At 36.2% G+C, this 16,434-nt stretch overlaps 1 pseudogene; it reads left to right on the top strand.

Moving 5' to 3' along the window:
* LOC128241094 (saccharopine dehydrogenase-like oxidoreductase) lies at window positions 1-16,173 on the top strand (annotated as a pseudogene).
* The last annotated feature ends 261 nt before the right edge of the window (window positions 16,174-16,434 follow it).

Raw genomic sequence — 16,434 nt, 5'->3', positions numbered from 1 at the left:
ATGCAACGACCAGAGCCTCGGTCAGACTGATTGGGCTGTGTCAATCAGTATGCATGATAAAGCTATGACCTTTTCGATACCAGTTGTAGGTCATATTCCCTAGCTAACGGCGATCAATCATAAATTCTCCCACTGTGTAAATTCTCACAGTTAGGCCAAAGCCAAATGCAATGAAACTTAGTACATTGAAACGTTGCGTTTAAGCGCAATAACGCATCGTGATCAATACTTATATTTACATATTATTTTTAAATAATTATTAAACATGATTAAAATTAGCAGTTTATTCTGCAATTGACTATCTGTTTTAAAAGAAATGTTACCGACAACATACTTTTGTATCAAAGAATAGCTGATAAAAGTGATGTTATATATCATAGGTTAAATGACGTCACGCTTATCCAACCAGACCACAATCCTGAAATGATGGCATAATTCATTGCGTGTTATGCAATATGAAACTCCAGTTGTATCTACACTTAAGACTTGGCGAATACAAAAATTGAAATATATATATATATATATGTCTTGCCTGTTTCAAGGGACTTGTTCATGTATCTTAGTGTCAGACATCGATTAAATAATTTGTGTAAATTTAAAAAAAGTGTTTGTTCCCATGATTAAACAACAACAGAAGTTCAAATGAATCCCCTAGTATATATCAATTTATGTGACAGGAAATGTTCAATTTCCATTAAAGAATGTTATCAATTTTGAATGCTAATGTTTTTATGCTGGATTTACAAACTCCTTTCAAAAGATCTAGAGTATCTGTAACTCCGTTTCCACAAAGTCGAAATTTTATTGTATTCAACCTTACCTCGATGAAGGAGTCCCTTTAAAAGACAACTGTCTTATAGATGTGAAAAAGTGAAGAGAAGATGCAGCTGCTGTACAAGCCCGGGATGCATTCGCGTACATCGTTGGGGCATGTGGGTTGGACAGCGTGCCCAATGATGGTTGTAGCCTTCGCAAATCAACAGTTTAAAGGCAATAGTTCATCAAATTTAGTGATCAGCTTGATTATAATTTGTGTTGTTTGGTTCTGCTGTTTTTCTATATTATGGGTATACAATCAGTTTGACAATTACCTGAAACTATTGATTTTGCTTGGCCAGTAGTTTTAAAAATATGAATTTTGCTTTATGTTACTTTATGTAGTTGTTCGCATGATTTCTCGCAGGAGATCTAAATTCTGTTGAACTGTTCATTTCTTTGGAAGCTTGGCCAGATGTAACGCTTAAGGCATTTCGAATTTAGGTTTGAATAAAGATTGCTGTTAATATCCAGCAAACTCAAAAGATTGTCGCCAATAATAATGCATAGTCAAGTATTAAGATATAATTATGCTTAAGCAAACAGAAATAACAAAATATTATACTTTTATGTATTGTTCTATATCAAGACAGACTAGCCATAGACAGGGTTATTTGTCATGTTCCTCTGACAGCTCTTGTTTCCACCTTAAAACTTGATAAGAAATTTATACTCACAATACAAGTATATCATCCATTTAGGGTCTGGCCGGCAATGTGACAACCCTGCAAAGTGCCCTGCATGGTTTTGCCCACGCGGCCGAGCTGAAACCACTGCGCAAATCTCTCTACCCAAACCGTCTGCAAAGGAGCAAATACCCGCTAAAAACTAGGTGAGGTCTCAGTTTATAATAACTATGTTACATGTTGGCACAGGAGTGCTTCAGGCTTTATTAAAAATTATCACCGTTTTCATTTTGACATTCATTTGTAAGCCAAGGTGAATGTAATTGTAAATAAAACCCCATTTTGTCAACTTACAATGGTGACCATCATTGGATGAACATGCCTTAATTTAAATAAGAGCTTGGCATTTATTGTTAACTAGCTCTCCTATATGACATACATTATTTGTCTGCAAAGGCATTTTACCACTGTCAAGGGAGTAAACATATTACAACTTGCATCGGTTTAATTGAGTTTTTTTGTCTGAGCTGCAAAATGGCGGCTAAAAGTTACAGCTAATAAAGCGGCTGAAAATTAAGATACCAAGCCAGTTCCTGCTTAAAAATAGGTGTGATCTCCATTTTGGCATAGGAGAGTTTAAGGCTTAATTGACCATTATCACAATTTAAACATTGCAAGCCTTACACTCCGGGAGGTTAACATATTATGTAATATATCCTACCTACCAGGTGAAAACAGATTCTAAAATATCTATTTTTCAAAACATTTTGCAGCTCAGACACAAAATCCTCACTAAAACTGTTCCAGATATGTAAAACATGTATCCCTCTGTGTAAAGCTTTCAGGCTTTTGCAAATTTTGTCAACTCAAAGACAGACGACCATTATTGAATGATTGTGTCAAACTGAGAAACTGTACATTGCAATAAATGTTTGTTTAATCGTCAGCCCATATGTTAAAGTGGACCCATACGAAACTAACTCTTAAATCCAGCCCTATTCTACATAATGAACCTTGGACACAGCTTAATATGATATATCCTGTAAAAGTACATGTGCATTTATTACTCTTACAGGATGGCTGGTTTCATGCCAGATGTTCAGAAATGGTGTCTGATATTCCAAGGCAGCGATCGAGCAATCGTGAACAGAAGCGTTAGATACAACTATGAAGTCAATCTTCAAAGACTGGTATGATTATGTTTTACTTTTTTTGGGATGGCAACGAGTAGTAAAATTGATGCTCGAGTACTCGGACAATTTTCCGAATGAGGACTCGGGTACTCGATTACTCGGATAACTTGAATTGGTTTTTGGGAAAGACAAGTTCGTGTATACATGTATCGGTCATGTACATTGTGCGTTGGCCGTAATATTGGCCATTTCATTTTTTAAATAAGACTGTCATTATGTACCTTAACAGAGAAATCAATAAAAAGAAAACAAATACTGTTTCATGCTTTTAATTTGTCGTTTTCATTTCAATTTATACGTATATATGTACTACATTATAAATGGAAAGTAGACCTCGGATCATATTCGAGCATTGAGACGATCGCGACTACACTCAATAATGAACAACATTCAGAATTACAATAAACGTAAATTTAGTTGTTAAAATGACAGTTTTTCATCTGAAATATTGTTCTTATCCTCATTAATATTCATTTTTCCATGATTAAGATATCCACCAATCAATTGTGATAATCATTGCAAAAAATACGCCCATTCTGGAATCATTGCACATAGCGGTCGGTACTTATTTGCTCGTCAACATCCATTGTTTAGTGAAAACACTCTATTGGTAAACAATACAATTCTCTAGGAGATGTACTGCCATCAAAACTTCGCTAATTGACATCAGTGCAATTTGCAAATGAGGGCCCTTTGTTGACAGTTTGCAACTATCAAAACTGTCAAATAATTTATTAAGGTCAATTGTGGGGATTAGAGGGGCAGTAAATTGTCGGCTTGAAAACTTGAAAGATCTGATTCTTACATCTGAATTGTGGATTTGGTGAATTTTATAAAATAAAATTATATTTTTTCGAGTACTCGAGTAATGATTTGATACTCGGATGATTGATCGAGTATTCGAGTACTCAGGTACTGGTTGCCATCCCCAGTTATCACAACCATCACACAACTAGGTTACATAACTCCATATCATCCTTTATACAAATTAAGGCCATTGACTGTCTAAGATAAGTTGGTTAAAATTTTGGGGCAAGTAGGGATTTTAACTCAGATTACACATACTGTTCATTCAATGCACTTCATACATGACGCAGTTGTTCAAGACTATAACTCTATTAGGTTACATAACTCCATATTATTGTAAATAAATTTTGGCATTTGATTTGGTTTTACAATATTTTTGGGTTTTAACTCAGATGTCAAAAATTATTCACTCCATGGACTTCATACTAAACACAGTTGTTCCAGGCTTTCACGCAATTAGGTTACATAACTCATTATGAACATAAAGTTTGTAATAACTGTCCTGTAAAAGCTGAACTAGCATTGCAAAAACTTGCCTGTAAGTTAATGACCAATCATGATTTCCACATGGAACTTTGTATACACTTACCAGTGAGAATGTGCCTATGTGTAGCAGGCCCCAAATTCTTGCTTCTATATAATGTTAAATTATGCCCCTTTGATTAGGAAGAAAAGATACGCTTAATGGTTTGCTGCGGTGACATAAAATCGTTATCCATTCAAATGATTTTAAAAAAAAATTGTAAAGGATAACTGATAAAATGAGAGGCTTGTTTATGAGATTCATAAATAATTAAGCGCTTTTGGACTTCTATTGTGTATATGAAAAGAGCAATATAAAATTCTGGAATAGAATTATAACAGTAAGTACAACAACATTTTGTTCTCTTTGAATATGTATAATATGTTTTAGCATTTTCATAGGTCTGTTCATGGAACTTTTCTATCCCGTTCTTAGAAAGGGACATATCATAGTTTCACATGCATTCAAAGAACGGGACATATTATAGCTTCACATGCATTCATAGAATGGGACATATAGTTTCACCTGCATTCATAGAACAGGACATATAGTTTCACCTGCATTCATAGAACGGGACATATAGTTTCACCTGTATTCATAGAACAGGACATATAGTTTCATCTGCTTTCATAGAACAGGACATATAGTTTCAGCTACATTCATAGAACATTACATTATAGTTTCACTTTCAGTGTAAGGGCGTTGAATCATTAAAGTCCAGTATGTTGTTGAGGAGCATTTGTCCATTTATCACCAAATTTGGCCAGAATGTGGATGGGCATAATATATATGGCATAAGTTAAATCAAGCCATATTGCCTATGTCAATTGCAGACATTTGAACCGACTGGCAATGATAGCGATGTACATTTTGGTCTACAAGTCGGTAGATTGGGTTCAAAAGCGATAGAATTTCTTAATCCCTTTTATTTTTAAGTCAAAAACAATGATGGACATAATGTTAACAAAAACTTGATGGTTGTTCATATGTTTAGATATTCGGAAAATACGCATTAAATATGTCATGATTAAATTGGTTCAGGGTCTTGTCAAATATCGGGGTTTTACATCTGGCTAGTGAAATCTCAAGTTTATATTAAGTAGAGCTCTTGATAATTCAATCAGACTGCCAAACAGGTCTAGAGTAGACAACTGCAAAATTGTGTATGTTAATTTTCGATTAGTAGGATGCCAATTAATATAGAATGCTGAATAGTAGGATGCCGGTGGTTCTGAGTGCCGTAACTCAGCAACGATCTCGGCCTAGGTGTCAAGTTATTTGACAGGTTGTTTATTGCACCATTTCCTTAAAGTGACATAGAATGGGGTGTTCAAGCATGGTTTATAGAATTTTGCGGGTTTTCAAATGAACTTTTTAGGCCAAAAATTGTTTTTGTCTTTTCAAGAGTGGTAGTTTTCGTCGGGTGAGCAGTAGAGCGGGAGGGGGTCTCACAAACTGTAGATTTTACATACTGCCGGTAGAGTTCACATGTCTGCAATTGAAGATTATGGCCATTTGATTATAGAAATTACCATATTAAAGTCATGTACGATCAATAACTTTAGATAACCACCAAATTTCATCAGAATGTGAATGGGCATTATAACTTGAAAACTTTGGCAGTTATTGATCAAGTTACTCGAGAGTTATCACCCTTTGACTCTAGAAATTCTCTTAAAAGGCATATTATCTTTTAATATGATGAAATTCCTCTTTGGCACTGCAGAATTATAACCCTTTAATTGTGAAAATTATATTTAAAGAAATAAACATTGTCTTTCTTGCAAGAGGTTTGAATTCCTATCTTATCTCAATCACTTGAAACACATTAAAAATGTTGAAAAGTACTCTGTGAATCATTAAGGCCGGAATCTTTGTTTTTCTAAAGAACAAAAGAGCACAAACGAAAAGCACTTTTGTATGTACAAAATTGAGAAATAACCCAGCATTCTAAAATCTTGCATTCATTTCAACTTATTAATTGGCAACAAGAATGGGTATTTCCCTTTGAAACCAGATCATTATATACATTACGGGCATGCCTATTAAACTTTAAATCATTTGAAAACAGGATTTGAAATATGATCTCATTTAACAATTACCTTTTGAAACTCATGATCTTACACACAAATAGGTTATGTATCAGAAATGAAGTCAAATAAATGCTTGATTTAAACATGTGTATTTTGAATAAGAAAGTAAACAATAGTCCACTACAAGATATATAAATGCAATATACATCTTAAAGGAACTATTAATTCCATAAATTTAACTCATTTTAAAAATCATGGATAAGGATGACCGTTTGTGCTTTCGCTGCCCGGTATAATGGGGGTATGGGGGTATATTGGTGACTGTTTTTGCTGTCGCTGCCCGGTATGATGGGGATATGGGGGTAGGGATGACTGTTTTCCCTGTTTTTGCCTGTTATAATGGTTGTTTAGGGGTATGGGTGACTGTTTTCGCTGTAGCTGCCCGGTATGATGGGGGTATGGGGGTAGGGATTACTGTTTTCCCTGTTTCTGCCTGTTATAATAGTGGTTTAGGGGAATGGGTGACTTTTTTTCCTGTCGCTGCCCGGTATGATGGGGGTATTCGGGTAGGGATGACTGTTTTTGCTGTCGCTGCCCGGTATGATGGGGGTATGGGGGTAGGGATGACTGTTTTCCCTGTTTCTGCCTGTTATAATGGTGGTATTGGGGTGGTGGTGAATATTTTCAATGTTGCTGCCTGGTATGATGGGGGTATAGGGGTAGGGATGACTGATTTCGATGATTGTTTCTGCCTGTTATAATGATGATATGGGGGTAGGGATGACTGTTTTCCCTGTTGCTGCTTGTTATTATGGGGGTATTGGGGTAGGTGCGACTGTTTTTGCTGTAGCTGCCCGGTATGATTGGGGTATGGGGGAAGGGATGACAGTTTTTGCTGTTTCTGCCCGGTATGATGGTGGGGTAAGAATGACTGTTTTCGCTCTGGCTGCCTGGTATGATGGGGGTATTGCGTTAGGGATGACTGTTTTTGCTGTCGCTGCCTGGTATGATGGGAATATTGCGGTAGGGATGACAGTTTTCGCTGTTGCTGCCTGGTATGATGACGGTATTTGGGTAGGAATATCTGTTTTCGCTGTTGCTGCCTGGTATGATTGGGGTATTGGGGTATGGATGACTGTTTTCGCTGTTGCTGCCTGGTATGATGGTGGTATTGCGGTAGGGATGACAGTTTTCGCTGTTGCTGCCTGGTATGATGGGTGAATTGGGTTAGGATTGTCTGTTTTCGCTGTTGCTGCCTGGTATGATGGGGGTATTGGGGTATGGATGACTGTTTTCGCTGTTGCTGCCTGGTATGATGGGGGTATTGGGGTATGGATGACAGTTTTCGCTGTTGCTGCCTGGTATGATGGGGGTATTGGGGTATGGATGACTGTTTTCGCTGTTGCTGCCTGGTATGATGGTGGTATTGCGGTAGGGATGACAGTTTTCGCTGTTGCTGCCTGGTATGATGGGGGTATTGGGGTATGGATGACAGTTTTCGCTGTTGCTGCCTGGTATGATGGGGATATTGCGGTAGGGTTGACAGTTTTCGCTGTTGCTGCCTGGTATGATGGTGGTATTGCGGTAGGGATGACAGTTTTCGCTGTTGCTGCCTGGTATGATGGGTGAATTGGGTTAGGAGTGTCTGTTTTCGCTGTTGCTGCCTGGTATGATGGGGGTATTGCAGTAGGAATGTCTGTTTTCGCTGTTGCTGCCTGGTATGATGGGGTATTGGGGTAGGAATGTCTGTTTTCGCTGTTGCTGCCCGGTATGAAGGGGGTATTGGGATGGGAATGATAGTTTTTGCTGTTGCTGCCCAGTATGATGGGGGTATTTGGGTATGGATGACTGTTTTCACTGTCGCTACCCGGTATGATGGGGGTATTTGGATAGGAATGATTGTGTCCGCTGTCGCTGCCCAGTATGATGGGGGTATATGGGTAAACATCAATACAAATTAGTGATTTTTGGATTTTAAATATTTGGAAAGTTGATAAATGTACATGATTCTTTAAATTTAGTAAATTAATAATTTTACATTAAATACCTGCGATGAAATTATGTTCTTAATATTCTGACAAACATAAAAGCTAATTTTTTAATAAACAATGTTAATTTATTTTGCCATTTTAATTTTTAATTAATTGAAAAGCTATTATTGCTTGCTGGTGTATTTTATATTAGATACATGACTAAAAATCATTTTAATATAATTATTTTTTTACATATTGTAATTGGTATTTTTGCCAATGATTTTAACTAAAATTGGACATGAAATGACATATGTGTTTAAAAATAATATGGGGTGTCATATAAGTAATTGTAGGTCATATACTTTAAAGAAGAAAAGCTGAAATTGAGGTAAAGATGACCAATAAGTAATTTTTTTACAATATACTGAAAATATATGGTACAAGGTCTAATGAATCTGAATGGCAAATAAGAAATATGATTTGTATGTAAAGAATGACCCACACGCATGCACTATACATGATAACATACATAACTGTGCTTAAAAATGCTTCCTTTTTGACAGATGTATATATAGACATGTACAAGATTGTTTAAATTCTGAACCGTAAAGTAAATTTCAATGGCAGATAAGAAACTATGATTTCAATACAAATAATTGATCCTCTCCAGTATATGGTAAACAGCCTATGAAGTTGGATGGGTTAAATATTGTGTTTAAAAAAGAAAGCAGACCTTTCTGAATTAATAGTTTACATTTTGTCAGCAACATGATGAACATGAAATAAAAAAATATTTTGATTTTATGTGCCTTGCTGCTGGACATTATAAACTAAGTTTAAAACATCAAGCTATGGATAGTGATAGGGAGAGTGAGAGACTGTTTTCACTGCGGCTGTCCCGGGTGATGGAGGATATAGGGGTCAACAGATGGATGATAAGAAGGAGGAGAAGAACATATTTGAGGATTGAGACTATGCACAATGTTGATGGCTTGTTAAATGATATTAATATAACTACATACATATTTGGCAGTCAGAGTGAAGGCACCACAACACCTGGGATGGAATCTGACACTGACTACTTGTGTTGTGAAAACAATGATCATGTGGCTCTTAACTTGGCAACCTGGCAGTATGGAAAGCCAAATCTGCTGGTGTTAAAGAATGAGCTCACGCCTCCTCAACACTGCTACTTACAGAGACTGAGAGGTGACTGCCCACTGCCAGCAGTACAACCAGAAGGACCTGATGATGTTCTAGATGGGGAAGGGAGAATAATATTGACTAATATTAGAGTGAAATACCAGGACATTGCACAGCAACGAAGTGAATCTGGTGAAATAATAAGACATGGCCCATCAATGTCACATGATGAAAGGATTGACATAGTCCATGGATACCATTGTAGCAGGCTGCCAGAAGAGTGCAAGTTCATGTTCCACAGACCACGCCCTAGACAATGGCCAAGACCTGAAACATTGGCCAGTGCCAGGCAGACTGGAGTATTCATAGTTCCACAGGGCTACACAGAGATCCCACCTAAACAATCATTGTGTAGATCTAAAGCATTAATGATCCCTTCAAAGTTAACAAGTTACCCTTATTCCAAATGGCAGTGGAGGTTTTCAACTTCATTAATGGAACGGCTTTTAATGTTTGATTTTAACACTGTTCAAGTGAAGGTATATACACTGACAAAAATATTGAGAAAAACGTGTTTCAAACCTTTGTTTGATGACAGATTCAGCACATTTCATATTAAAACAGCAATGCTATTTACAATAGAAAACTATCCTACAGAAATATGGAGGGAAAACAAGATTATTAAATGTGTGTGTCTACTTCTGACAACACTAAAAAGATGGTTTAAACAAAAATACTGTCCCCATTTCACAATATCTGGAGTAAATCTGTTTGTTGGAAAGTTGCATAATTGGGAACTTCCAAAGGTATGCAGCATTATTTCACATCTCATCAACACAAAACTGCAGTGTTTGTTTTTCACTCATATGGACAATATTGATATGAGATTGCTTCAATGCTCAAATCTTGAAAATGTATCATATGAGCATGTGGGCACAAGAGCCCAAAACTGTAGTGATGTTCTACAGAAACTACTGTGGGATGTATTAGCTGAATTGACTGCTGTTTTAGATGTATTGATAACTGATTATTCAGCTGATGACATTAAAAGGCACTTTTTTATCCTACAGAGTATGTCTGCTTCCTCAAGTGATCTTGAACAGGAAGTAGTATCTCTGATGACCCCATTCCTATGTAGCACCCTTGCTTCCATGCTGGCTTCAAGGTGCATCTATCTGGGACAACCAATCACACAGGATATCTTCAACTGGTACCAGCGGTCTCTTGACTCGGACCTTATGTCCAGTAGGTTGAAATTTGCCTCCATGTTGTACTGCAGAGGGCAGTATGAGGAAGCTTCAGAAGTACTGACTTACTGTGAAGGGCTCCTGAGACCAGAAGTGTGCCAGTGTTGTAAACATTATGGGAGGAAATGCCTTCAACCTATCACTGAGTATAAGAAAAAGTTGATAGTCAACTCAAACACAGAGATGCGGAAAAAATACACAATGATGTGTATATCCTTCACAAAGGAAGAAATAAACTGTATTCCACAACATCTAAGGATAGAAGGTGAAGACAGACTAGAATATGAAGAGTGGAAGAACAATGTAGTCACTGACTGTGTCCCATTCCTTTATTACTTACAACATCTCACATATTGGGAGCTACAGCAATCTAGGAGAGCACAAACAGCCTTACATAACCTACATGAGTATACAATGGGGACGGACTTTGGCCACATTGACACAGCCCACAGCATGCTGGGCCACTGCTATGAACTTCAGAACAGGATGGACCTGGCTTGGATGTGCTACAACAAATCAATGGAAATCTATGACAGAGACAATGTCTGCATCTGGCATGCAGCCAGGATACTTCATCAGTTTTTACAAAGCTGATATCCACATTGACACAGCCTTAACCATTCTTAGACATGAGTTTCATAACATGCAGTGCTTGGATGTGCTACAGCAGATCATTGAAGATACATTACGGAGACAATGTCTCAATTTGGCATGTAGCCAGAACACTCAAAAAGTTTTTACATTCAAACATAACTGCTACTTTTAAACGTGTTATTGCATTGCCTTAATGTGTAATTTCATCACTTACCGGTAATACATGTTTACAGATGTAAAACTTTATTTTGTTTGTGTGTTCTAATTGTATGAAACACAACTTAATAGTGAAAGATGAAGAACAACATTTTAGAAAATTGTTCACTTATTTCTTAGAAAAAAATGTTGCCACAAAAAGAAGTCTTTAAACAGACAATATAATCTTGTGGGTAGATGACGTTAATATTGTAAAGTGGTAAACACTCTCTTGTGCGTAGACTAAATATTGATAATCAAAAATTATAAGTACAAGATCTCACTGAAAATACACCAAGCAGTAGTAGAGTGTACTAGTACACTCTGTCATGTGAAAAGATGTATCAAGTTTTAGAGCAATCTCTCTTCAATTGTAGAAGTCGCTTGCTCCAGAGACTTCAATAATAATATGTGAATTAATCTAAGTTAAAGGGCACATTTCCGTTACATGGCTTTGCTGAAACTGATTGAACATTTATTTAGCACTCGAACCCAAGGTGAGCAAGTGTACAAAGCATAGAAAAAACTCTTCTAAACTGTGGAAGTAGTTTGCGCCACTCATATTATAGCCGTAAATGTGTAGATCAACTACAAGGGCAAGTTAATTTAAACCACATTGCCGCAATTTATGAGACCAATGTCAGACACAAATATACTTCATGGTGAGCCCGTGTACTAAGTTTCAGACCATCTCTTATAATCTGTGGAATTAAACCTAAAAAACCTATATTGTATTAAAGTGACTCAGTTATAGTGCCATGCCTCTAAAACGAATTGGTCATGCAACTAACACAAATGTTCAAGGCACTTGTTTCTTTGTAATTTGTTGCAACACGTTTCAAAACAATCCATTCAATCTGTTCGCAGAAGTAGTTTGCTCAACAAATGTTTGCAACAAACGTAAGGCCGACAAACTGAAATGCTAACTGCCAAACAGATAAACACGCCCACCCACACGGCGGTAATGCGCACCCACACGTGCGAACGCCCCCCCCCCAAACACACACAGACACGCACACACGCACACACGCACACACACATACACACACTTTTGCCTTTCACTGACCTTCACATATGAGGCACTTATAATGCAATTGTTTTGTCTAGATGTTTTAAAATGTCAATGGCCAAATGTTATCACAGGTTTGATTTGAAAATGAAATACCACATGTACATTGATTTCTTTTGATACTGTATGATTGGTCAATAAGTACAAAATGTCTCTTGAATAGAATTTTTGTGAAGTATCTGAACTCATGATCAATCCTGTAGTAATATTAGTAAAACATTAAAAAGACGAAACTTTTCATAAGTTAATATGACACAGCAATGATGACTAATTTACAACTAATTCATAATAAGCATTAAAAGCTATCTGATAACCAATTTTAAAGCACTCAGTATATAACCCCACGTTTAGATAGCTACTTGTATAATAGCCAACTGAACCGTAAAGTGACATAATTTTCCCCGCTTAATTTAATCTAGCCTGTATTTGTTTTAATCTTGGTGTAAGATTATGCTTCGATTTTCCATAGATCTACATTGTATCACATTGCTTTCAAACAAAGGCTGTTGCTGTTTTCAAAAATGACTGCCATACATTTAAACATAAATGTTTGATTCACACGGCGATATACTAAATTCTTATACTAAAACATTCATTTGTTCTAAATCACATTAAAGAATTCTTGATCGATAATTTGCATTGTTTGCTAAAACTGGTCATACTCCACCTTGAATAAAGCGTCTAATGTAAAACAAAAAGGTTATTCTTACATAATTCTCACTTAAAACAGATTGACTTATGACAATTGGAATGACGCTAAGTCACCCGATGAAATATAATGCAAACATGTATATAGTTTCATTGTTAGTTGCACAAGGTCCATGTTAATAATTGCAGCATACTAAGTGAAGCAATGATCAAGTACATTAATTTTTGAGTCGCCTGACTAGGCGACATATAATGGTTACTTTTGTCCGCGGCGGAAGCCGTCGCGTCTCGTTTTCACTTGTCCGGAGCATATCTCATAAACTATATGTGGTATCATCTTCAAATTTTATATGTTGATAGATCTCATTGAGGGCAAGTGCATTGCTTAAGAACTGTTACTCTTGCTTTCATATTTTCAGAGTAATTGCCCTTGGTTAATTTTCATGTTTTACGTTTTGTCCGGGGCATATCTTGTAGAATATAAGAGTTATCAACTTGAAACTTAATATGTAGATAGATTTCATGGAGTGCAAGTGCAGTGCATATTAACAGTAACTCTTGCTTTCTTAGTTTTAGAGTTATTGCCCTTTATTCATTTTAATGCTAAAGGCTCACTTAATAAATATTTCTTGAACTTGTTACTTAAATGTGTGTATTTTATGACAACTTATAACAGATCATATGTATACATTGAGGTATACTGTTCGTATTTTCCAGTTTGAAGTGGCAGCTTATGCCTGTGTTCCGAATTTCTTCTATCTTGCGGTCACCCTGCTGTTTGGACTCATCGTTGGCATCTTGGCAAAGTTCAGCTTTGGACGAGCTCTTATTCTGAAAGTAAGTAGTCTTAAGCTGTAAGGGACACTGTGCAGCATGGCGTAAAGCTGCAACTTTGTGTTGGATTAGCTCAAATTAGGCATGAACGATTAGAGGAGTTCTTTTTGACTCATTTCTTGAAATACTGCACTGTCAACAGTCCCTGTCTAAGGTAGATATTGAGCAATTCAGTTCTTACCTTGTGTGTGTTTTAAAGGAAAGGGTTGAGATGTTTTCTTAGAATACAACCTAAATTTACAGCAAATGAAATTGCAGATAGGCAATCATTAAGTTTTAGGCTCAACCTTTAACTATCACAGGTGTTTTAAATCCGATTTAAAGTGGACAACATGTTAGCAAATGAGGTTGTATTCTAAGTTCTTTAGATAACCTGAATTTGCAATGTTCACTCTGCCCATGTTTTATCATTAAGATTAAAATGCATGTCATCAAACTATTACATAATATTGGTGTTATCGTCGTTGGAATTGTTGTCGAAGATCTAAAATTAAGTTCTATAATGCAACTGTATACCCATGTTGCCAGAGACATATGCACAATTAAAGCAAAGCCCATATCTCCAGCTTTAACTTTGAGTCAGATCCCTGTTTTTACTGAAAGAAAAAATACTTGGTTAGTCAGCTGTATCTATGTCCTATCCTATGTATGAATAGATAGTAGTCATGAAAAAGTATACGATAATGCATTATGCTTATGCATTAATTCATTTTCTTTCCACAGTATCCACACATATTTACGTTCGGTGTGTTCAAACAAGGAGAACCTTCCAAGAAACAGGTAAAGTGTGATATAAGTAGACAATGAGGGATATGACCATTTCAGTGAAACAGTAATAGAAGCAATGAGTTATTGTGAATATGACTTTATCCTAAAATATATCTTTACCTTTTGTATTTCAAGGTCAAAACATTAATGGTTGAATTTAAATCCATTATAAAATCCATCCATTTTTAAGGCATCACGTGTATTATATGCAAGTTATAGAGTATAACGTTTATTTATTAATAGTTGCCTATTTAAGGCGCTCTGAACCTGTTTTAAAGCTTCTCCTGTGTTCATATTTTTACGTTTTTTATGTTGGTCGGATAACCGGACAATATTCAATGATGATGATGATGATGAACATGATGATGAGGTGGTGGTGGTGATGATGATAATGATGAAGATAGTGATGATGATGATGATGATGATGATGATGATGATGATGATGATGATGATGATGATGATGATGATGATGTACATGATCACTGATCTGTTTCAAAATATTGTCTTATGTTTAAATGTTGTAAATGTTGTAAAAACATGACCTCACATTAATCGTAGCTTACCAGTCTGTCATGATTATCAGTATATACTGCTCATAACCTCTGCTTAATATAAGGAGGACCACAGCTGTAACTGCATTAGAATGTGCAGCAATACCCCTTATTCTGGCTGAAATGGTTGGTAAATTTACCACCTTGAATTAATAAGGATAATGGACAAGAGTTGGCATCTCTCTAGGGTGTTCTCTTGTTATTAAAACTGATTGATATTTTCCCGACAGATGGAGACTGGGACATTTACCATCACAGTGGTCGGCAAGGGTTGGAAGGAGAAGCTTCCTGATGCCGACACAGAGCATGACACAGCCCCCGACACCCAGATGATTGTGCGGGTGTCGGGCCCGGAAGCGGGATATGTTGCCACGCCAATTGTCATGGTTCAGTGCGGCTGTTCTCTGCTGAAGGAAATCTCCCAAGACAAATTTAGGTATGATTAAAGTTGCGTTCTTACTACCAAAAAAACAGTACCGTAATTAATGTAACTGTTTAAATAAATTAGAAATGATGAATAAGTATCGATAACAATAATTCTTATAAAGAATACAGAGATTCATTTAAAAGAAAGGTGCATAGGACACGATATTTCTACCTTATGACACTATCGTTGAACGCTGTTAATCTTTATGGACCCACCAGTCTTTTAATATTTGTGCATTTTTTGTATTTTTCAATTGTTTATTATCCAAGGCAAAGCAAACATATAAAAGCCTTTTATAAAGCAATGAACGATCAACACTGTTGTAAAAGGTATTAAATCTTTGGAACTTCTATTCATTCTTATATAGATTGTCATAGAAGCCATTAAGACCTTATAAGATATAACAGATTAGTATGTTATGTATTTTAAATATCTTTCAGGGGTGGTGTGTACACAACAGCCATGCTTTTCCGAGAAACAAGCCTGATTGAACGACTCATCAAAAACAACATCAAGTTTGAAGTCGTGAAAGAACAATTCCCACTGTGAACAATAGCTGGGCCAAAATTATAATCCCTTGGTGAACAATAGATGGGCCCAAATTCTTGTCCATCTGTGAACAATAGCTGGGACCTCACTATCAAAACTAGCTTTATCGTTGCCATCTAATGTCATTTGCCATGACATTATGTCATGTGAGACTTTTGTATGTAAACTTCTATTTATACAAATTATGACATGCCATTGTTTAAAAAAACAATAAAGAGTATGTTTATATAACTTAAGTAAAATAATTGAGGCTCTCCGGATTCATAAGTCATAATTTTAAAGCTTTCTCAACCTATACTTTGAGGTACAATAAAAGGTACCTGTATACTATACTATACATAATATATAAATGCTAATATATGTACTATTAAATACATGTATATTCTAGTATTTTTTGCAATCAAAAGACACACCGTAATTCAAAAGCTTTCTGATCAT

The sequence above is a fragment of the Mya arenaria genome, chromosome 7 (assembly GCF_026914265.1).
Source record: "Mya arenaria isolate MELC-2E11 chromosome 7, ASM2691426v1".
NCBI classification, from domain to species: Eukaryota; Metazoa; Mollusca; class Bivalvia; order Myida; family Myidae; genus Mya; species Mya arenaria.
This window is presented reverse-complemented; position numbering and strand designations above follow the sequence as displayed.